Source organism: Pongo abelii, chromosome 19, assembly GCF_028885655.2.
Source record: "Pongo abelii isolate AG06213 chromosome 19, NHGRI_mPonAbe1-v2.0_pri, whole genome shotgun sequence".
NCBI lineage: Eukaryota > Metazoa > Chordata > Mammalia > Primates > Hominidae > Pongo > Pongo abelii.
In genome coordinates this window covers 77,066,163-77,088,034 of record NC_072004.2, presented here as the reverse complement: position 1 = coordinate 77,088,034, position 21,872 = coordinate 77,066,163, and the positions used below count along the sequence as shown (strand labels likewise).

Sequence of the window (21,872 nt, the reverse complement as noted above, 5' to 3'; positions counted from 1 at the left end):
AGAAAGGAAAAATGAGGCCAGGCGTAGTGACTCACGCCTTGTAATCTTAGCACTTTGGGAGGCAGGAAGATCGCCGAAGCCCAGGAGTTCGAGACCAGCCTGGCCAACATGGTTCAAGCGATTCTCCTGCCTCAGCCTCCTGAGTAGCTGGGATTATAGGCACCCAACACCGTGCCTGGCTAATTTTTTTTATTTCTAGCAGAGATGGGGTTTTGCCATGGCCAGGCTGGTCTCGAACTCCTGACCTCAGGTGATCCACCTGCCTTGGCCTCCCAAGGTGCTGGGATTACAAAGCATGAGCCACCATGTCTGGCCAGAATAGATCTTTATGAGACATTCCATAGGCTTTCTTACAAATACAAATAACTTGTTTACTCGATTTCCAGGTAAAAACATTTTTTATCTTTTAGAAGCATTTTTAAAAAATACATTAAGCAAGTTTTACAGCAGTCTTGAACCGGGGAGGTGGAAGTCGCAGTGAGCCAAAATCGTGCCATTGCACTCCAGCCTGGTCCACAGAGCAGGACTCCATATCAAATAAAAACAAAAAACAATACGTATCACTATTTGTCAACCACCAAAGTTATCATTGTTTCAGGCCAGAATAATCGTTACTAAAATTAATAAGCAAAAATGTGATTAAAAACAAGATTTGTATGTAGTCTCAAAAGTGCCTCCCCAGGCCGGGCGCGGTGGCTTACACCTGTAATCCCAGCACTTTGGGAGGCTGAGGTGGGCGGATCACCTGAGGTCGGGAGGTCGAGACCAGCCTAACCAACATGGAGAAACCCCCGTCTCTACTAAAAATACAAAATTTGCCGGGCATGGTGGCCCATGCCTGTAATCCCAGCTACTTGAGAGGCTGAGGCAGAAGAATTGCTTGAACCCAGGAGGCAGAGGTTGCGGTGAGCCGAGATGGAGCCACTACACTCCAGCCTGGGCAACAAGAGTGAAACTCAGTCTCAAAAAAAAAAAAAAAGTTCCTCCCCACAAAATGGTTATTATTTTTCCTAGTAATACATATGGAGAAGTACACAGCATCACTTCTGGATATTCCTGCCAAAAATGCGTAACCTGAATCTAATTATGAGGAAATACTATGCAAACTCATACTGAGGGACATTGTACATAATAAGTGGTCTGTAACCTTCAAAAGTGTTATCAAGGTTATGAAAATCAGACAGACAAAAAAACTATTGCATATTAAAGGTGACTACATTGACAAGTAAATGCTATGTGTGATGCTGAATTGGATCTTGAGACAGAAATTTTTAAAAAATTTTTCTTCTCCTATAGAGGACATTAGTGAGACAGTTGGCAAAATTTGCGTAGTGTCTAGATTAAATAATAGTACTCTGTCAAAGTTAATTTCTTGATTTTGATTACTGTGATATAAGAAAATAGGCTTACTTTTAGAAAGTACAAGTAATGGGCTGGGTGCAGTGGCTCATGCCTGTAATCCCAGCACTTTGGGAGGGTGAGGTCAGGAGTTCGAGACCAGCCTGGCCAACATAGTGAAACCCCATCTCTACGAAAAACACAAAAATTAGCCGGGCATGGTGGCACATACCTGTAGTCCCACCTACTGGGGAGGCTCAGGCAGGAGAATTGCTTGAACCCGGGAGGTGCAGGTTGCAGTGAGCTGAGATCTTGCCACTGCACTCCAGCTTGGGCAACAGAGTGAGACTTCATCTCAAAAAAAAAAGAAAGAAAGAAAGTACGAGGAGTAATGAGGGACAGGGGAATTGTGTATGCAATTTATTCAATGACAGTTTTGGGGAAAAATGTGTGTGGGGAGTGAGGGGACAGACAAAAATTAAAAAGCAAACTTGGTAAAATGTTAACATTTGAGGAATCTCAATGAAGAGTAGATGGATTCTTTGTATTATTTTTGCAACTTTTCTGAAATAATTTCAAAATAAATGTTAAAATGATAAAGTATACTCATATAACTCTTGACCAGGCGTGGTGGCTCACACTTGTAATCCCAGCCTATACATACATACATACATACATATATATGTATATACACACACACACACACATATACATGTATATACTTATATAACTCTTTCAAGGGACAATACTAAACCATGCTTAGGAATACATACATAGTCGATATAAGTATAAAGACAAGCAAGAAAAGTATTTACTATAAAAGTCAGAAGAAGGCTGGGCACAGTGGCTCACACCTGTAATCCCAGCACTCTGGGAGGCTGAGGCTGACAGATCACTTGAGGTAATGAGTTCGAGACCAGCCTGGCCAACGTGGCGAAATCCTGTCTCTACTAAAAATAAAAAAAGGGCTACCCTCTTTGGGTCCCCTCCCTTTGTATGGGAGCTCTGTTTTCACTCTATTAAATCTTGCAACTGCACTATCTTCTGGTCCATGTTTGTTACGGCTGGAGCTGAGCTTTTGCTTGCCGTCCACCAGGGCTGTTTGCCGCTATCGCAGACCCGCCACTGACTTCCATCCCTCCGGATCCAGCAGGGTGTCCACTGTGCTCCTGACCCAGCGAGGTGCCCATTGCCACTACCGATTGGGCTAGAGGCTTGCCATTGTTCCTAAACGGCTAAGTGCTGGGTTCGTCCTAATTGAGCTGAACACTAATCACTGGGTTCCACGGTTCTCTTCCGTGACCCACGGCTTCTGATAGAGCTATAACACACACCGCATGGCCCAAGATTCCATTCCTTGGACTCCATGAGGCCAAGAACCCCAGGTCAGAGAACACGAGGTTTGCCACCATCTTGGAAGTGGCCCGCCATCATCTTGGGAGCTCCCGGTAACAGGAGTGGCGATCCTGGGTTCCTAAGGTGGGCCAATGTGATAAGGAGGCTCCTTATCAGAGGGAGGCAGTAGGATCAACAGTCAGGACTGGAAGATGTGATGAAGGAAGTAAAAGGTGGGAGTGAAGCAAGGAAGCAGCCATAAGCCAAGGAATGCAGACGGCCTCAGAACCTCCAGAAAGGACCAGTTCTACTGACACCTTGACTTTAGCCCAATGAGACTGATTTTGGACTTCTGACCTTCAGAACTATATAAAGAAGATGACAATTAGCGTGTGGGGAGTCCACAAGACATTGTGATGTTAAATGTGGGTCCTTCTTCTTGACAAGGGATACCCACCTACCTACTGAGAGACCTCCAGAGACATCAACATAGAAACCTCCACAGAGATAACCAGATCTCCATATGCAAACCCATGTAAAAAGAAACCTAGAGAAACAGACGCCCAGATGAAGAGGGGTGTGAGTATAAGCTTTGCAGATGGAGCTACCACCGGGAAAGACTCAATGTGCTTCAGTGGCTGATGCCCACTCCTCAATAAACAAAACCAAACCAAAAACAACAAGTGGTGTAGAGAGAAACGAGAATTGCCAAAAGGGAAAATTACTTGGTCTAGAATTATTTTGTGATTTTCCAACTACCTGCACCAGTGTCTGACTGATAACGCATACTCAGTAGATAATGAATGAATATATGTGACATAATCCGATGACCAGACTGTAGCTTGAGTTTAGAATAGTAATTCTTTCTGCCTTTTTCTGCTTTGTTTTTCTCCCCTGCCCCTTTGATCTTTGTATATTCCTGTCCTTTGGACACCCACCTCCATCAAAATGTCATAGAAAATTTCTGTGAAACTTGACTGCAGGGTCAAAGTGATGTCAAAGGGAGGTTTGGGGAGAGGCATGTGATAAAATAGCCTAGCTGGGGTTCCCATCTGTTTCCCATGCCATAGCACTACACCCTGGGCAGTGTTTCTCATCAGTATCAGCTGGGTTGTTTGTCAAAAATTCCAATCCCCAGGCCACACCCCAAAAAATCTGATTCAGTGCTTCTGGGCTGGGGCACTCTAAGTAGTTCTGCAAAATGCAGCTTGAGAATCTCACTTGTAGATTAAGGAGAGTGAACAATCTTTTATCCTTAATCCTGAAATCTAAAGAGTACTGAAAACTGAAAACTGCTAGGTTTTCATAACTCATTTTGGTGGCAAAATCTGATCCATGAAGTGACATCACACTATAAATGATCCTTATTTATTGCACATAATGTGGACATTCACACACTTCACTGCAGAAATATTAGTGTGTTTGATTAGAAGTAGCTCTCCCTGGCCCGGTGCGGTGGCTCACGCCTGTAATCCCAGCACTTTGGGAGGCCGAGGTGGGCAGGTCACGAGGTCAGGAGATCGAGACCATCCTGGCTAACACGGTGAAACCCCGTCTCTACTAAAAATACAAAAAATTTTTAGGGCGTGGTGGCGGGCACCTGTAGTCCCAGCTACTCAGGAGGCTGAGGCAGGAGAATGGCGTGAACCTGGGAGGTGGAGCTTGCAGTGAGCCAAGATCGCGCCACTGCACTCCAGCCTGGGCAACAAGAGTGAAACTCCATCTCCAAAAAAACAAAAAAACAAAACAAAACAAAAAACAACAAAAGAAATGATGAACGGCCAGGCGCGGTGGCTCACGTCTGTAATCCCAGCACTTTGGGAGGCAGAGGCGGGCGGATCATGAGGTCAGGAGATCGAGACCATCCTGGCTAACACAGTGAAACCCCGCCTCTACTAAAAATACAAAAAATTAGCCGGGCGTGGTGGCGGGCGCCTGTAGTCCCAGCTACTCAGGAGGCTGAGGCAGGAGAATGGCGTGAACCCGGGAGGCAGAGCTTGCAGTGAGCCGAGATTGTGCCACTGCACTCCAGCCTGGGCGACAGAGCGAGACTCCATCTCTAAAAAAAAAAAAAGAAAAAGAAATGATGAACATATTGTTAGATAAAGACTTTGTGATTAGCAATGCAGTTAAAAATTCACAAAAAAGAATAAAAGTTGTCCTTGCATTAGGGGACACTATTTTCTAGGGAAGAGGATCACCAAATTAGGAGGTTTGGGTGGATACAACGCTGAAAAAAGGAGGGTGGAGTTCTCATAGCTCCCACGCTGCTCCCACATTTGCGCTCCTCCAATCTTATATACAATCTTTTTCTTTTGAGGCCCATGTCATTGAGCTACGAGACCCCATTGTCCACCTCAACTCCATCATCTCCCAACTTTCCATCCATTCCTCCATGTTAATTTATGGTTTGAGCACCTAGGTTTGTATCTTCCTTTCCATCATCCTAGCTACCATTAACATCTATGCTGCATCTTCCCTCACTCTCTTCAACTCCAGTAACCTTCTCGTCTATAGCGGCCTCCACCCATGACCATGGAAAGGAGCTTCCCAGATCCTGGACCAGCTCCATGACTGAAATCCTAGCTCCCAGGCTTCAACTCTCTGACCTATAACCTTAGCCCCTTTCAACTTTTCTTCCTTACTCCAATTTCCTCTGTTCTTTCATCTTCAGAGGCAAGATCCTATTATTCTTTTTAAAATATATATCTTTTTTTATTGAGATGGCATCTTGCCATGTTACCTACGCTAGTCTCAAATCCCTGGGCTCAAGCAATCCTGCCGCCTCTTTCTCCCAAGGTGTGGTATTACGGGTGTGAGACAGCATGCTTACCTCTTTTATTTTAAATTATTTTATTTCTTGAGACAGAGTCTTGCTCTGTCACCCAGGCTGGAGTGCAGTGGTGTGATCTCGGCTTACTGCAACCTCCACCTCCCAGGTTCAAGTGATTCTCCTGCCTCGCCCTCCCAAATAGCTGGGATTACAGGTGCCCACCACCATGCCTGGCTAATTTTTGTAGTTTTAAGTTTTAGTAGAGATGTGGTTTCACCATCTTGGCCAGGCTGGTCTCCAGCTCCTGACCTCAGGTGATCTGCCCACCTTGGCCTCCCAAAGTGCTGCGATTACAGGCATGACCCACTGTGCCAGCCTTTTTTTTTTTTTTCTTTTTTAATCTATCTTGATTTTGCTTCCTTCCTAAACAATTTTGGCTTCATGATCACTTAAGCCGAGAGTCACAAACTAAAATGCCATCAAAGGGCCAAGCAGGTAGCAAAATTTGAGTGATACAGGCTCAATGTTTTAGTCGCCTCAGGCTACAACAAAATACCATAGACTGGGTAGCCTAATAATACAGATCATTTTCTCATGGTTCTAGAGGCTAGAAAGTCCAAGATCAAAGTTTCCAAAGGGTTAAGTTTCTGGTTGGGGCTTAGCCTGAGAAGGTTCTTGGGTTCACCCAGGAAAGAATTAAAGGGCAAACCGAAGATGTTAGAGGCCAACTTTTTTTTTGTTTTTTTGAGACAGGGTCTCACTCTGTCACCCAGGCTGGAGTGCAGTGGCTCACTGCAGAATCTATCTCCGAGGTTCAAGTAATTCACCCCACTCAACCTCGTGAGTAGCTGGGAGTACAGGGGCACACTACCACACCCAGCTAAATTTTTATATTTTTAGTAGAAGACGGGGTTTCGCCATGTTGGCCAGGCTGCTCTCAAACTCCTGGCCTCAAGTGATCCACCCGCCTCAGCCTCCCAGGGTGCTAGGATTATAGGCATGAGACCCTGCACCTGGCCTAGATGCCAACTTTTATTGAAGCGGTGACCTACAGCAACAGCAGAGGGACTGCTCCTTGCAGAGCAGGGCTACCCTATAGGTAGTGTGACCAGAGCAGCAGCTCAGGGCAGTTCTGCAGTCATATTTACATCGCCCTTTAATTATATGCAAATTGAGGGGCGGACTATACAGATGTTTCTAGACAAAGGGTGGTAACTTCTGGGTTGTCGAGTTGTTGCCATTGAAAGGGGTGGTAGGCTGGGCGTGGTGGCTCACACCTGTAATCCCGGCACTTTGGGAGGCTGAAGTAGGTGGGCCACGACATCAAAAGTTCAACACCAGCCCGGCCAAGATGGTGAAACACTGTCTCTACTAAAAATACAAAAATTAGCCTGGCGCAGTGGCAGGCGCCTGTAATCCCAGCTACTCGGGAGGCTGAGGCAGGAGAATCACTTGAACCTGGGGGGGCAGAGCTTGCAGGGAGCCAAGATCGCGCCACTGTACTCCAGCCTGGGTGACAGAGTGAGACTCCATCTCAAAAAAAAAAAAAGAAAGAAAAAGAAAGCAAGAAAGAAAGAAAGCAAGAAAGAAAGAAGTGGTAACTCTGGGTGCCGCCATGGAAATTGTAAGCTGACATGGTGCACTGGTGAGCGTTTCTTATGGAAAGCTGCTTTCACCCTGTCCCTGTTTCAGCTAGTCATCAATTTGGTCTGGTGTCCAAGCCCCACCTCTGGAGTCCAGTTCCACCTCCTAACTCAGTGTGGGCTTTATTACCTGGCTTGCCTTCTTGAAGTGGCCTCACATGGCAGAGGGAAAGCTAGAGACCTCTCTGGGGCCTCTTCTCATAAATATACTAATTCTATTAAATCAGGGCCCAGTTTTATGACCTTATGTGACCTTAATTACTTCCCATAAATCCCTTTTTTTTTTTTTTTTGGAGACAAAGTCTTGCCCTGTCACCCTGGCTGGAGTGCAGTGGCATGATCTTGGCTCACTGCAACCTCCACCTCCCCGGTTCAAGCAATTCTCCTTCCTCTGCCTCCTAAGTAGCTGGGACTACAGGCGCGTACCACCACGCCGGGCTAATTTTCGTTTGTTTGGTTTTTTTGAGACTGAGTCTTGCCTTGTCGCCTAGGCTGGAGGGCAGTGGCACGATCTTGGCTCACTGCAACCTCCACCTCCCGGTTCCAGTGATTCTCCTGCCCAAGCCTCCCAAGTAGCTGAGATTACAGGCGTGCACCATTGCACCCGGGTGATTTTTGTATTTTAGTAGATATGGAGTTTCATGATGTTCCCAGGCTGGTCTCGAACCCCTGACTTCAAATGATCAACCCGCTCGGCCTCCCAAAGTGCTGGGATTAAATGCATGAGCCATCATGCCTGGGCAATTTTTGTATCTTTTTAGTAGAGACAGAGTTTCACCACGTTGGTCAGGCTGATCTCGAACTCCAGATCTCAAGTGATCTGCCCGCCTTGGACTCCCAAAGCGTTGGGATTAGTGGCGTGAGCCACTGCACCTGGTCAAATCCCTTCTTTTATTTTTTGCTTTTTAATTTTTTTTTTCTTTTGAGATGGAGTTTGGCTCTTGTTGCCCAGATTGGAGTGCAATGGTGTGATCTCAGTTCACTGCAACCTCCGCCTCCTGGGTTCAAGTGAGTCTTCTCTCTCAGGCTCCTCAGTAGCTGGAATTACAGGCATGCACCACCACACCGTGCTAGTTTTTGTATTTTTAGTAGAGACAGGGTTTCACCATGTTGGTCAGGCTGGTCTTAAACTCCTAACCTTAGGTGATCCACCTGCCTTGGCCTCCCAAAGTGCTAGGATTACAGGTGTGAGCCACCGTGCCCGGCCCAAATTTCTTCTTGAAATAACATTTTAAATGAATAAAATAAAAGATGTATACTCAACAAATTAGGAACAGAAAGAAACTTCCTCAACCTAAATGAAGAGCATCTATTAACAACTCACAGCTAATACTTTGTGTGTGTGTGTGTGTGTGTGTGTGTGTGTGTGTGTGTGTATTTTATATACATATATAACATCTCTCCCTATGGCCTTCCGGCCTGGAGTTTTCATCACGTCGCTTCCTGGATGAAGGAACCTGGAGGGGTGAGGGGCAGAGGTTGGGGGTGATGGAGAAGAGAACCTAAAGGGGACTTAGGTAGGGGGTTCAGAGTAGCCGACTGGCGTAACGCTTTGCCGGGATTCCTATTCCTATTCCTCTCACCTCAGGCCCCCTTCTAGTCCTCTCAGCCAAAAGCCTCTCGTTTCCAAGGGCCGAGATAGAGACAGAGACAGACAGATACACAGAGACAGAGATGCCAAGGCACCAGCATCCCTCTCCCCTTTCTGTCCCGTTCCATCTCTCTGACGGACACCATCGCTCAGCCGATGACGCTCACGATGTGCCCCTGAAGGGCCAATGAGCGCCAGAGGAGGGCGGAAGATTCCCCGCCCCCACTTCTAGGCTTGGTTGAGCCGCGCAGGAAGGTCCGGGGCTGGGGGAGCCGCCGTTGGCTCTGGTGCCCCTGGGGGTGGGAGCACGAGTGGGCAGAGTGATGGTGAGGCAGAGGAGGCGGCCCGGACCCGGCGAGCTCGAGGGAGCGCCCGGCTGAGAGGCGGGGGGCCGAGGGGCCCGGGGAGCGGGCGCCGCCGAGGGCCCTGAAAGCTGCAGGGCTGGGGGAGAGGAGACGCGTGTGTGGGGCACGGGGACCCCAGCCCAGCTCCCACTTGCAGACCTGGGCCGCGGGCTGCCGGCCGAGGGGCCGAGGGGCCTGGCTGCCCAGGAGGCGGGCCGGGGCCGCGGCCGGGGGCGCGGAGCGGAGTTAGGGTCGCCAGGCCGAGCCGAGGTGGGACGGACCGACGCAGAGAGGAAGGGAAGCCACCTGGCCTGAAGATCCCGTCTCTAAGATCCCATTCTGAGGTACTGAATGTTAGGAGTACTACGTATCTTTTTTTTTTTTTTTTTTTTTTTTTTGAGACAGGGTCTTCCTCTGTCATCCGGGCTGGAGTGCGGTGGCACTTGGATCACTTCAACCTCCAGCCCCCTCACCCCCGGGCTCAAGCAATCCTCCCACCTCAGCTTCCCGAGTAGCTGGGACTACAGGTGCGCACTACCACAGCTGGCTATTTTTGTGTATTTTTAGTAGAGACGGGGTCTTGCCATGTTGCCCGGGCTGATCTTGAACTCCTGAGCTCAAGCGATCCTGTGGCCTTGGCCTCCCAAAGTGCCAGGATTACAGGCATGCGCCACTGTGCCCAGCCCCCTGGAGTACTACATATCTCTTTTAGGGAACAAAATTCAGCCCAGAACAGGTGTATGTCATTTATCATGGGTACTAGACCCTCAACACCTACACATAGGAAATGAAAATTGATAGCATGAATTAAAGTAGATTATTTCTTTAGCGTCTCATGTATTTATCCTTAACAAGATTTTTGTTTTATCTTTGAAACTTTTTCTTTGAGACGGGAGTCTTGTTCTTGGAGTGCAGTGGCGCGATCTCGGCTTACTGCAACCTCCGCCTCCTGGGTTCAAGCGATTCTCCTGCCTCAGCTTCCCCAGTAGCTGGGATTACAGGCACCTGCCACCACACGTGGCTAATTTTTGTACTTATAGTAGAGACGGGCTTTCATCATGTTGGCCAGGCTGGTCTCGAACTCCTGACCTCACGTGATCCGCCCGCCTTGGCCTCCCAAAGTGCTAGGATTACAGCCGTGAGTCACCGAGCCCGGCTCATACTCTTGGTTTCCTCTGCAGACTTATTTCCTCTTTTGTTCCTAAAAACATTAGTATTTGCCTTCCCTTAACCCTTTCTCCTCTCACCCTGTGCAGTTTCTGAGGAGCATTTCTAACAAATTATCAATCTTCTGTTTATACTTCTTCATTTGGGGAAGTACCTCAGCATCTACCCGTAATTATCTGTGTCTCAATTATGTCCAGTCTACAGTAAATGTTCTCATTCTGTGGCCACTCAGGTCTTTAAAAAAATAATCTTTAGGGCCGGGTGCGGTGGCTCACGCGTGTAATCCCAGCGGTTTGGGAGGCTGAGGCAGGCGGATCACGAGATCAGGAGATCGAGACCAACCTGGCTAACACGGTGAAACCCCGTCTCTACTAAAAATACAAAAAACAAAATTAGCGGGGCGTGGTGGCGGGCGCCTGTAGTCCCAGCTACTCGGGAGGCTGAGGCAGGAGAATGGCGTGAACCCGGGAGGCGGAGCTTGCAGTGAGCCGAGATCGCGCCACTGCACTCCAGCCTGGGTGACAGAGCGAGACTCAGCCTCAAAAAAAAAAAAGAAAAAAAAAATCTTTACTTAGAATCTTATCAAGAGTTTTGTGAAAACTCACATAAATTATATTCACATATTTATTTTCTCAGAGAATTTGGGTGAACTGGTGTGGAGTGATTCCCACTTTTAGAATCCATGTTGTCTTTTCCTCAGAAGGTTATTCATGCTGATATGTCTTCTGAGCCCATCTTTATTAGAGATTTGCTAGTTTGGGCAGTTTGAAGTTGCAGCCTTCTTGAGTGGATGGGAGTTACTTTGATGACAGCATTGTTTTGTTCATTTTTGTTCAGCACATATTTGTTGAGTACCTAATATGCCAGAAGTTGAGCAAGGAAAATGTTGATAAAGGAAAAGTGGATTCTATCCTCCTGGGATTTAGAGAAGGTCACTCGTATGACCGCCAGCTAATATGTTCTGCCCTGCAGTTTAATAATTTATACTTAAATGCCTTGAAAACACAGAGAAGGGGCCGATCGTGGTGGCTCACACCTGAAATCCCAGCACTTTGGGAGGCCGAGGTGGGTGGATCACTTGAGGTCAGGAGTTTGAGACCAGCCTGGGCAACACAGTGAAACTCCATCTCTACTAAAAATACAAAAATTAGCCGGATGTGGTAGCGCACGCCTGTAATCCCAGCTACTTGGGAGGCTGAGGTGGGAGAATCTCTCGAACCCGGGCAACAGGGCTTGCAGTGAGCCGAGATGGTGCCACTGCACTCCAGCCTGGGCAACAGAGCGAGACTGTCTCAAAAAGCAAACAAACAAAAAAAACCCATAGAGACTATTTTGGGTCTTCATGACTGCCTGACATCTGACATATCAGTTTGAGGAATTTAGTGTATTTAATGCTGAATTTTATTCACTATTAGTGATTTGTATGTTTTAAAGAGTAATTTATTTAAAGAGTATGTTTTAAAGAGTAATTTAGATAGCTTTTTCCCCTCTATCTTCCCCAGTAAATATTGAAGCAAATAAGAATTATATATATTGGCTATCTTGCTTTTTATCCACTGTTTATATCCTGTTTATCAAGTGACCCATCCAGTTTTATTTGGCATCTAGCTTTTTATATATTTAAACTGTCTCTGGGGTCACTTTGCATTTTCTTTTTTTTCTTTTTTTTGAGACGGAGTCTTGCTCTGTCACCAGGCTGGAGTGCAGTGGTGCAATCTCAGCTCACTGCAACCTCTGCCTCCCAGGTTCAAGTGATTCTCCTGCCTCAGCCTCCGAAGCAGCTGTGAGTGCAGGCATGCACCACTACGCCTGGCTAATTTTTGTAAGTTGTTTTTTTTTTTAGTAGAGATAGAATTTCACCATGTTGGCCAGGCTAGTCTTGAACTCCTAACTTCAAATGATCTGCCTCCCCTCGGCCTTCCAAAGTTCTGGGATTACAGGCGTGAGCTACTGCGCCCGGCTTGCATAATTTTCTTGGAAGCTTTTTTTTTTTTTTTTTTTTTTTTGAGACAGAGTCTTGCTCTGTTGCCCAGGCTGGAGTGCAGTCGTGGGATCTTGGCTCCCAGCACCCTCCGCCTCCGGGTTCAAGTGATTCTCCTTCCTCAGCCTCCTGAGTAGCTGGGACTACAGGCGTGTGCCACCACACCTGGTAATTTTTGTATTTTTAGTAGAGTCAAGGTTTTACCATGTTGGCCAGGCTGGTCTTGAACTCCTGACCTCAGGTGATCCATCCACCTTGGTTTCCCAAAGTGCTGGGATTACAGGGGTAAGCTACCGCACCTGGCCTCTTGTAAGGTTTTAATTGTTGTTTTGCCTGCATAGGTCTTAGTGCCCCTGACCACTTTATGGTCTTTTATTGTTTTTCCTCATTTGCACTATTCTTCTGTTTTGAGGAAAGTTTTTTATCCCCACTTCCCCCTTTCCATGCTTGTTAGAAATTTAAGATTTTTGGTTGAGGCTGGGCATGGTGGATCACACCTGTAATCCCAGAGTTTTAGGAGGCCAAGGCAGGAGGATTGCTTCAGGCCAGCAGTTCTAGACCAGCCTGGGCAACAGAGTGAGACCCCTGTCTCTACAAAGAATAAAAACAATTAGCTGAGGATGGTGGCACATGCCTATAGTCCTCATTACTCAGGAGGCTGAGGCAAGAGGATCACTTGATTGAGCCTAAGAGTTTGAGGTTACAGTGAGCTCTGATCACACCACTGCCCTCCAGCAGCCTGGGTGACAGTGAGACCCTGTCTCTAAAAAAATAAAAATAAAAATTTTGGTTGAGCACCTGTTTTGATCTATTGCTCTTAGTAAAATATTTAAAAGTCCATCCATATCTGTGCTTTGTATGGCACATTTGCTTTTTTTATTTTTATTTTTATTTTTGAGACAGGGTCTTGCTCTGTCACCCAGGCTGGAATGCAGTGGTGCAATCATGGCTCACTGCAGCCTCAACCTCCTGGGCTCAAGTGATCCTCCCACCTCAGCCTCCCAAGTAGCTAGGAGTAAAAGCATGCGCCACCATGCCCAGCTACTTTTAAAATTTTTTTGTAGAAATTGAGTCTTATTATATTGCCCAGGCTGGTCTCAAATTCCAGAGCTCAAGTAATCCTCCCACTTCAGCCTCCCAAAGTGTTGGGATTACAGGTGTGAGCCACTGTTCGCTGCTATTTTTTTTTTTTTTTTTTTTTATAGAGATGTGATCTGCTTATGTTGCCCAGCCTGGTCTTGAACTCCTGGGCTCAAGCAATCCTCTCTCCTTAGCCTCTGGAAGTGCTGGGAGTACAGGTGTGAGCCACCACAGCTGGCCCTAAACATTCTTGTGTAAGTTTTTGTTTGGATACCTGTTTTCAGTTCTCTTGGGTATATTCCTAAGACTAGAATTGCTGGGTGATATGGTAATTCTAATTTTTTAAGTAACCACCAAAACTATTTTCCAAAGCAGCTGGACGATTTTGTATTTCTAGCAGCATATGAAGGTGCCAGTTTCTCCACAGTCTTGCCAACACTTTGTAATTGTCTATCTTTTTTTATTTTTTGATTATAGCATCCTAGTGGATGTCAAGTGGTATATCACTGTGGTTTTGAATTGAATTTTCCTGATGACTAATTATAAGATATCTCCCTCCCTCCCTCCCTTCACTCCCTCCTTCCCTCCCTCACTTCGCTCCCTCTTTCCCTCCTCTCCCTCCCTCCTTCCCTTCCTTCTTTCCTTTTTCTTTTTTTTCATTTTGACAAAGTGTTGCTCTGTAGCCCAGACTGTAGTGCAGTGGCACGATCACAGCTTACTGCAGCTATGACCTACTGGGCTCAAGTGATCCTCTCACCTCAGCCTCCCAAGTAGCTGAGACTAGAAGTGTGTACCACCACACCCAGCTGGTTATTTATTTATTTATTTATATTTTGAGACGGAGTCTCACTCTGTCACACAGACTGGAGTGCAGTGGCGTGACTTCAGCTCACTCTGTAGCCTCTGCCTCCTGGGTTCAAGAGATTCTCCTCCCTCAGCCTCCCAAGTAGCTGGGTCTACAGGCCCTTGGCTGATTTTTGTAGTTTTAGAAGAGATGGGGTTTCAGCATTTTGGCCAGGCTGGTCTCAAACTCCTGACTTCACGTGATCAGCCTGCCTCAGCCTCCCAAAGTGCTGGGATTAAAGGCATGAGCCACTGTTCCTGGCCTTTCTGTATTTTTTGTAGAGATGGGGTTTTGCCATGTTGTCCAGGCTGGTCTCAAACTCCTGGGCTCAAGCAGTGCCCCCGCCTTGGCCTCCCAAAGTGTTGGGATTACAGGCCTTATCCCCTGTGCTCAACTTGATGAGATACTTTCATGTGCTTATTATTAATGAAATGAATAATTTCATTGCTTATTCATATATCTTCTTTGGAGAAATGTCTATTTAAATTCTCTGCACATTTTAATTTTATTTTTATACATCTATTGTTTTTTAGGCGAGGTCTTGCTCTGTCACTCTGGCTAGAGTGCAGTGGCCAATCGTAGTTTTCTTTTTCTTTTTCTTTTTCTTTTTTTTGAGATGGGACCTTGCTCTGTCACCCAGGCTGGAGTTCAGTGGCACTATCTTGGCTCACTGCAATCTCTGCCTCCTGGGTTCAAGTGATTCTCTGCCTCAGCCTCCCAAGTAGCTGGGATTACAGGCACCCGCCACCATGCCCGGCTAATTTTTGTATTTTCAGTAGAGACGGGGTTTTACCATCTTGGCCAGGCTGGTCTTGAACTCCTGACCTCATGATCCACCCGCCTTGGCCTCCCAAAGTGCTAGGATTATAGGCGTGAGCCACCGCGCCCGGCCCAATCATAGTTTCTATAATCTCAAACTCTTGGACTCAAGGGTTCCTTCTGCCTCAGGCTCATGAGTAGCTAGAACTACAGGTGTGTGCCACCATGCCTGGCTAATTGTTGTTGTTTTATTTTAAATTTATTTTATAGAGACAGGGTCTTGCTGTATTGCTCTGGCAGGTCTCAAAATCCTTGCCTCAAGTGATCCTCTCTTTCTGGTGTGAGCCACCGTGCTCAGCCTTTGCCCATTTTAAAATTGGATTCTCTTTTTATTGTTGAGTTGTAAGAGTTCTTTAAATATACTAGATACAAATCCCTTGTGAGATACATGATTTACAAATATTTTCTCCCATCTATGGGTTGTGTTTTCAATTTCTTGATGGTGTCCTTTAATGTACAAAATGTTATAATTTTGATGAAGTCCAATTTACTTGTTTTTTCCTTTGTTGCAAGTGGTTTTGATGTCAAGCCACCAAATGAAATGAAGATTAGCTTTTGTTTTCTTCTAGGAATTTTATTGTTTTAGCTGTTACATTTAGGTCTATAATCCATGTTTAAATTTAATTAGAATTAATTTTTGTGTATGGTGTGAGATATAGTGGTCGAACTTCATTCTACTGCATGTGAATATTCAGTTGTCCCAGCATGGTTTGTTGAAAAGACCATTGTGTGTTTCTTGTAGAGATGGGGTCTTGCTTTGTTGCCCAGGCTAGTCTCGAACTCCTGGCCTCAAGCAGTCCTCCTGCTTCAGCCTCCCAAAGTGCTGGGATTATATGTGTCAGCCACAGCACTTGGCTTAAAAAGACCATTCTTTCCTCCACTGAATTGTCTTGGCATTCTTGTCAAAAAATCAATTGACTGTCAGTGTAAGGGTTTATTTCTGAACCCACAATTATATTCCATTGATCTGCATGTTTATCCTTATACCACTATCACACTGTCTTGATTTCCGTAGCTTTGAATTATGTTTTCAAATCAGGAAGTGTGAGTCCTCCAACTTTGTTTTTCCTTTTCAAGATTCTTTTGGGTATACTGGGATCCCATTGGTTCTGTAGATCAATTTAGGGAATATTGCCATTTTAACAGTGTTACATCTTCTGATCCATTCTCATCCATGAACATAGGATGTCTTTCCTTTTTTTTTTTGTTTTTGTTTTTGGAGACACAGTTTTGCTCTTTCATCCAGGCTGGAGTGAAGTACAGTAGTGCAATCACAGCTCACTGCAGCCTTAAGTAGGTTCAAGTGATCTTCCCTCCTCAGCCCCCCGAGCAGCTAGGACTACAGGTGCATGCCACCACACCTAGCTCATTTTTGTATCTTTTGTAGAGACGAGGTCTTGCCGTGTTGCCTAGTCTGGTCTTGAACTTCTGGGCTCAAGCAGTCTACCCACTTCAGTCTACCAAAGTGCTGGGATTACAGGTGTGAGCCATCACACCTGGACTTTCCGTTTAGTTAGGATTTCTTTAACTTCTTTTGGCAATTTTTATATATTTCAGAGTATAAGATTGTCACTGCTTTTGTTAAATTTATTTCTGATTATTCTTTTTTTGTTTTGAGATGGAGTCTCATTCTGTCATCCAGGCTACAGTGCAGTGGTGTGATCTCGGCTCACTGCAACCTCTGCTCCCAGGTTCAAGCGATTCTGCTGCCTCAACCTCCTGAGTAGCTGGGATTACAGGCACCCGCCACCACACCTAGCTAATTTTTGTATTTTAGTAGAGACAGAGTTTCACTATGTTGGCTAGGCTAGTCTCGAACTCTTGACCTCAAGTGATCCGCCTGCCTTGGCCTCCCAAAGTGCTGGGATTACAGGTGTGAGCCATCGTGTCTGGCTTTCTATGTGGTTTCTTTTTTTGGATACTATTGTAAGTGGAATTTTTAAAAACTTTTCATGTTCAGATTGCTTATTGCTTGTGTATAGAAATACGACTACTACTTATATATTGAGCTTGTATCCTGTAACTGTGTTGGATGTGTTTATTGGCTCTAATAGTTTATTTGTGGGATTTTCTTTGGATTTTCTATATACAAGATTATATCATCTGCAAATAAAAGTAGTTTTACTTCTTTTTTTTTAAGCCTGAGTGATTTTTATTTCTTTTTCTTGCCGATTTGCCCTGGCCAGAACCTTCAGTGCAGTGTTGAACAGAGTGGTAAGAGTGGATATCCTTGTTTTGTTCTTGACCTGAGGGAGAAAGCATTCAGGCTTTCTCCATTAAGTATGATTTTAGCTATGGGGTTTTTGTAGGTATTCTTTTTTTCCCCTATAGGTATTCTTTATTAGGTTGAAGATGTTTTCTTCAGTTCCTACTTTGTTGAGTATTTTTATCATGAAAGCATGTTGGATTTTGTCAAGTGCTTTTTTTGCATCTATTCAAATGATCATGTGGTTTGTATTCTTTATTAATACCGTGTATTACATTAATTGATTTTCAGAAGTTAAGCCAACCTTGAATCCCTGGGATTAAGTCATACTTAGCAATGGTGTATAAGCCTTTTTATATGTTGCTGGAGTCATTTTGCTTTGTTGAGGACTTTTACATCTGTATTCATAAGATACATTGGTCTGTAGTTGTCTTGTGATATCTGTGTCTGGTTTTGGCATCAGAGTAATAATGGCTTTATTGAATGAGTTGAGATGTGTTCTTGGCTTCATCTGGAACTAATTTTGGTTGAACTTTGAACATTCATTTAGCAATCATAAATTCTAATTGCCTAATTACTGAACGAAGATAATAATTAAAGGTATAACTGTTTTTTTTTTGTTTGTTTTCTTGAGATGGAGTCTCCCTCTGTTGCCCAGGCTGGTGTGCAGTGGTGTGATCTCAGCTCACTGCAACCTCCGCTTCCCAGGTTCAAATGATTCTTATGCCTCAGCCTCCCAAGTAGCTAGGATTACAGGCACCCACCACCACACTCAGCTAATTTTTGTTTCTGGTAGAGACTAAAAATACAAAAATTTTATCATGTTGGCCAGGCTGGTCTCGAACTCCTGATCTCAAGTGATCCTCCCAAATCGGCCTCCTCAAGTGCTGGGATTACAGGTGTGAGCCACCATGCCTGGCCTTTTTGTTTATGTTTGTTTGTTTTAGAGATAGGGTCTTCCTATGTTGCCTAGGCCGGAGTAAAATGGCCTGTGGTTTCAAGCACTCCTCCTGCCTCAGCTTCCCAAGTAGCTGGGACTAGAGGCACATGGCACACCCAGCTTGGTTGCCTTCTCCCCGCTACCCCACCCGTGAGACGGGGTCTTGCTATTTGTCCAGACTAGTCTAGAACTCCCAGGCTCAAGTAGTCTCTCCACCTCAGCCTCCCAAGTAGCTAGGGTTACAGGCACATGCCACCACACTTGGCAGTCAGCTGTTTAAAAAACATCTATTATTTAACATTCAGGGTAGAGGTTCCAAGTATAGAACTTTAGATCCTTACTGCCTGCTTGGTTCCCTGGATTTTTTCTCCTAGTTTTATTTGGGGTACTTACTTTGTTATTTCATTTTGGTTATGCCATAAATAACACCCAATTTTAGCATTCCTGGGATGATTTAGGCAAGCTTCAGAAAAGAGGCCAGAAGAAAATGGAATTGGAAGCATAAAGCCACTAAAATTTTTTCATTGTTCTCTGATCATTTTTTAGCTTTGGATTTTTTGATCATTTAACGTATCAATGAGTAGAAAGGATTTTTCTTGACTACCACATAGCCTATAAAGTGACCGAGTATTCTTTCCTTAGAGATTCTACAGTGTTTAACATTCATTAGGTACTCAGTATGTTTATGAATGAGTATATATTAATGGTGGGGCTTGAATAGGGTCTTATTTTACTGAAAATTGAAGACATTCATTCAAATTTAGATTACAAGTATTTGTGTTATGTTATAAACATTTAATACCTTGGCCTAAATATTAACAAGCATGGTCATATTTTGGCATTGCCATGGTATGTATTCTGGGAAGTGTGAGTAGGATTTGGAACTTGGTGTTCACTGATTCCAAACACCATACTCTTTTCCAATAAACTATATTTTTAAAGTGAGAAAAAAGATGTTTTTCTATTCAATTTAGTATTAACATTCTCCTGTTCTTCTAGAGATAGCCAGAGGCAAGTTCTCCCTATGGAATATGTGGGGCTGGGGTAGGGATGGGAGGGAGACCATGTCCCAATACATTGTATTTTTCTGATCCTTCACTCTTCTGGGTTTTTTTTTTTTTTTTTTTGACAAGGTCTTGCTGTGCTGCCCAGGCTGGAGTGCAGTGGCGCAATCTCACTGTGCACAAGGCTCACTGCAGCCTTGACCTCTTAGGCTCAAGCGATCGATCCTCCCTTCTCAGCCTCCTGAGTAGCTGGGACCACAGGCTTGCACCACTATTCCTGGCTAATTTTTGTATTTTTTTGTAGAGACGGGGTTTCACCTGTTGCCTAGGCTGGTCTTGACTCCTGAGCTCAAGCAATCTTTTTGTTTCAGACGGGGTTTCACTCTTGTCACGCTGACTGGAGTGCAATGGCGTGATCTTGGCTCATTGCAACCTCTGCCTCCCGGGTTCAAGCAATTCTCCTGCCTCAGCCTCCCAAGTAGCTGGGATTACAGGCACCCACCACTACTATCTGCTAATTTTTGTATTTTTAGTAGAGACAGCGTTTCACCATGTTGGTCAGGCTGGTCTAGAACTCCTGACCTCAAGTGATCTGCCCGCCTCAGCCTCCCAAAGTGCTGGGATTACAGGCGCGAGCCACCATGCCTGGCCTCAAGTGATCTTTTTGAAAGAGAAATTAATATCACATATAGAATTCGAACATTCTAACCTCAGTTTGACTTTTGAAAGGAAGAAAAGTAGACAGAAAATTGATTCACTCTGGAGGAGCTACTCTGGAATGGCAGTACTTTGAATAACTGAGAACCTTTCACTATTAACTTTGCCATTTGCTTTACTCTTGAAACATACTAGAGTCTTATTCTCTAACAAAGATAGAGTAGGCCGGGTGCGGGTGCTCACGCCTGTAATCCCAGCACTTTGGGAGGCCGAGGTGGTTGGATTATCTGAGGTCAGGAGTTTAAGACTAGCCTGGCTAACATGGTGAACCTAGTCTCTACTAAAAATACAAAAAAATTAGCTTGGCTTGGTGGCAGGCACCTGTAATCCCAGCTACTTGGGAGGCTGAGGCAGGAGAATCGCTTGAACTGGAGAGGCAGAGGTTGCAGAGAGCCGAGATTGCGCCATTGCATTCCAGCCTTGGTGACAAGAGTGAAACTCTGTCTAAAAAAAATTAAAAAGACACAGTAACTAGGCTAGTATTTTGTTCGAAATCTTCGTGCTCAAATTCCATGTCCACTCGTACAGCCAGCCAAGAACTGTAAGCCATTTCCATATTTCTTTGTCATGCCATTTTTTCTCCATTAGAATACTTCAGTTAGGTGTTTTTAAAATATAAACATTTGGGAATTAGACATGATAAGGCATCAGCTAAATCTCTGTCATATTTATATTTTTTGCAAATTTACTTGTAAACTACATGTGTGCAGACACCATTAGAAATTGTTTTACAGTTAAATCACATGGTAGTTCCTATAAAAAGGGATGGATAATCTAGTTGAAGACCAGTCGTATACATGACATGACTTGGAAATAATAGCACAAACAAATAACAAAATCAGAGGATCCAACTAAGCTTGAAGAATACAAAGTAGTGAATTGTGAGGTACGACGCACAAGGAAAAACTTTCCTGGAGAGACGTGGGTTTCAGTGTTATAAGATGCTTCTGGGTATTTTCAGGTTGAAAATTTGCATAGGGTATGACAATTACATTTCTTTTATTGTGCTAGGCAGAGTATATAATATGTATATGTTTACCATGTTTGATGAAAAATCTGACTGATGGGTATTGAAAGGAGTTTAAAGTACCTTAAATGATTCTTTAAAGATTGAGTGTATTTTAAAACATATCTCAGTCTTAATCTTAAACATGTAAAACTGTAATGTACAAAAAGAATAATTTATGAGCTGACTTACAGAAAACAAAATGTATCAAACTACTAAAAAGTAGTTTGTTTGTTTATTTATTTATTTTTGAGACAGAATCTCGCTCTGTCGCCCAGGCTAGAGTGCGGTGGCATGATCTTGGCTCACTGCAACCTCCACCTCCTGGGTTCAAGCAATTCTTCTGCCTCAGTCTCCCACATAGCTGGAACTACAGGCCCATGCCAACACACTTGGCTAATTTTTTTGTATTTTTAGTAGAGACGGGGTTTCACCATGTTGGTCAGGCTGGTCTCGAACTCCTGACCTCAAATGATCTACCTGCTTCAGCCTCCCAAAGTGGTGAGATTACAGACATGAGCCACCACGCCCAGCCTAGAAGTGTCAATTTATCAAGTTCAAAAGTATGGGCTTTGCGTTAAAGGTACAGTCAGCAAAATCCACAATGTAGGAAATTCTAGAGGACAGATAGCGCTTTCCTCCACAAATTGTGAGGAAGGAAAAGGAGGAGGAGGAGGAGCGTGTTATGAGCTTGAGATGTATTAACCAAATGAATTGTGTGGATATTATTTGACTCTGATTTGGAGAAAACAACTGAGACAGTCCAGGAAATTTAATCAGTAACTGGATATTTTACATTAAGGAATTATTATGTTTTAAATTATGAAATATATCTGTACATATTTTTAAAGACCTTACGTTTTAGAAACACATACTGAAATATTTAGAGGTAATGATGTGATGTTGGGAATTGGCTTAAAAATAATTCATAGGGGTGGGAGATGGATGTTATAGATGGGGTAGGATTCGCCAAAAGTTGATAGTTGAAATTAGTTGATGGTTTTGTGGGAGTTTATTATCTTTTAGCTTGTATTTGTAAATTTTTATTCAAACAGGGTCTGAGATAAATAAAAGAGCATGAGGG

The 21,872-nt window shown here is 44.4% G+C and overlaps 1 long non-coding RNA gene across 10 annotated transcripts in view; it reads left to right on the top strand.

The window, feature by feature from the left end:
- The first annotated feature begins 8,879 nt into the window (after window positions 1–8,879).
- The window catches only part of LOC112129587 (uncharacterized), a 121,982-nt gene continuing 108,989 nt past the window's right edge, over window positions 8,880–21,872 (top strand). For 3 of the 10 annotated variants that reach the window (XR_008515642.2, XR_008515640.2, XR_008515641.2), the window contains exon 1: window positions 8,881–9,368. This is a non-coding gene — a long non-coding RNA (uncharacterized LOC112129587). Of the gene's footprint in view, window positions 9,369–21,872 lie in introns of all 10 variants that reach the window. The other 7 variants (XR_010138334.1, XR_010138338.1, XR_002911944.3 and 4 more) reach the window with 6 other exon arrangements.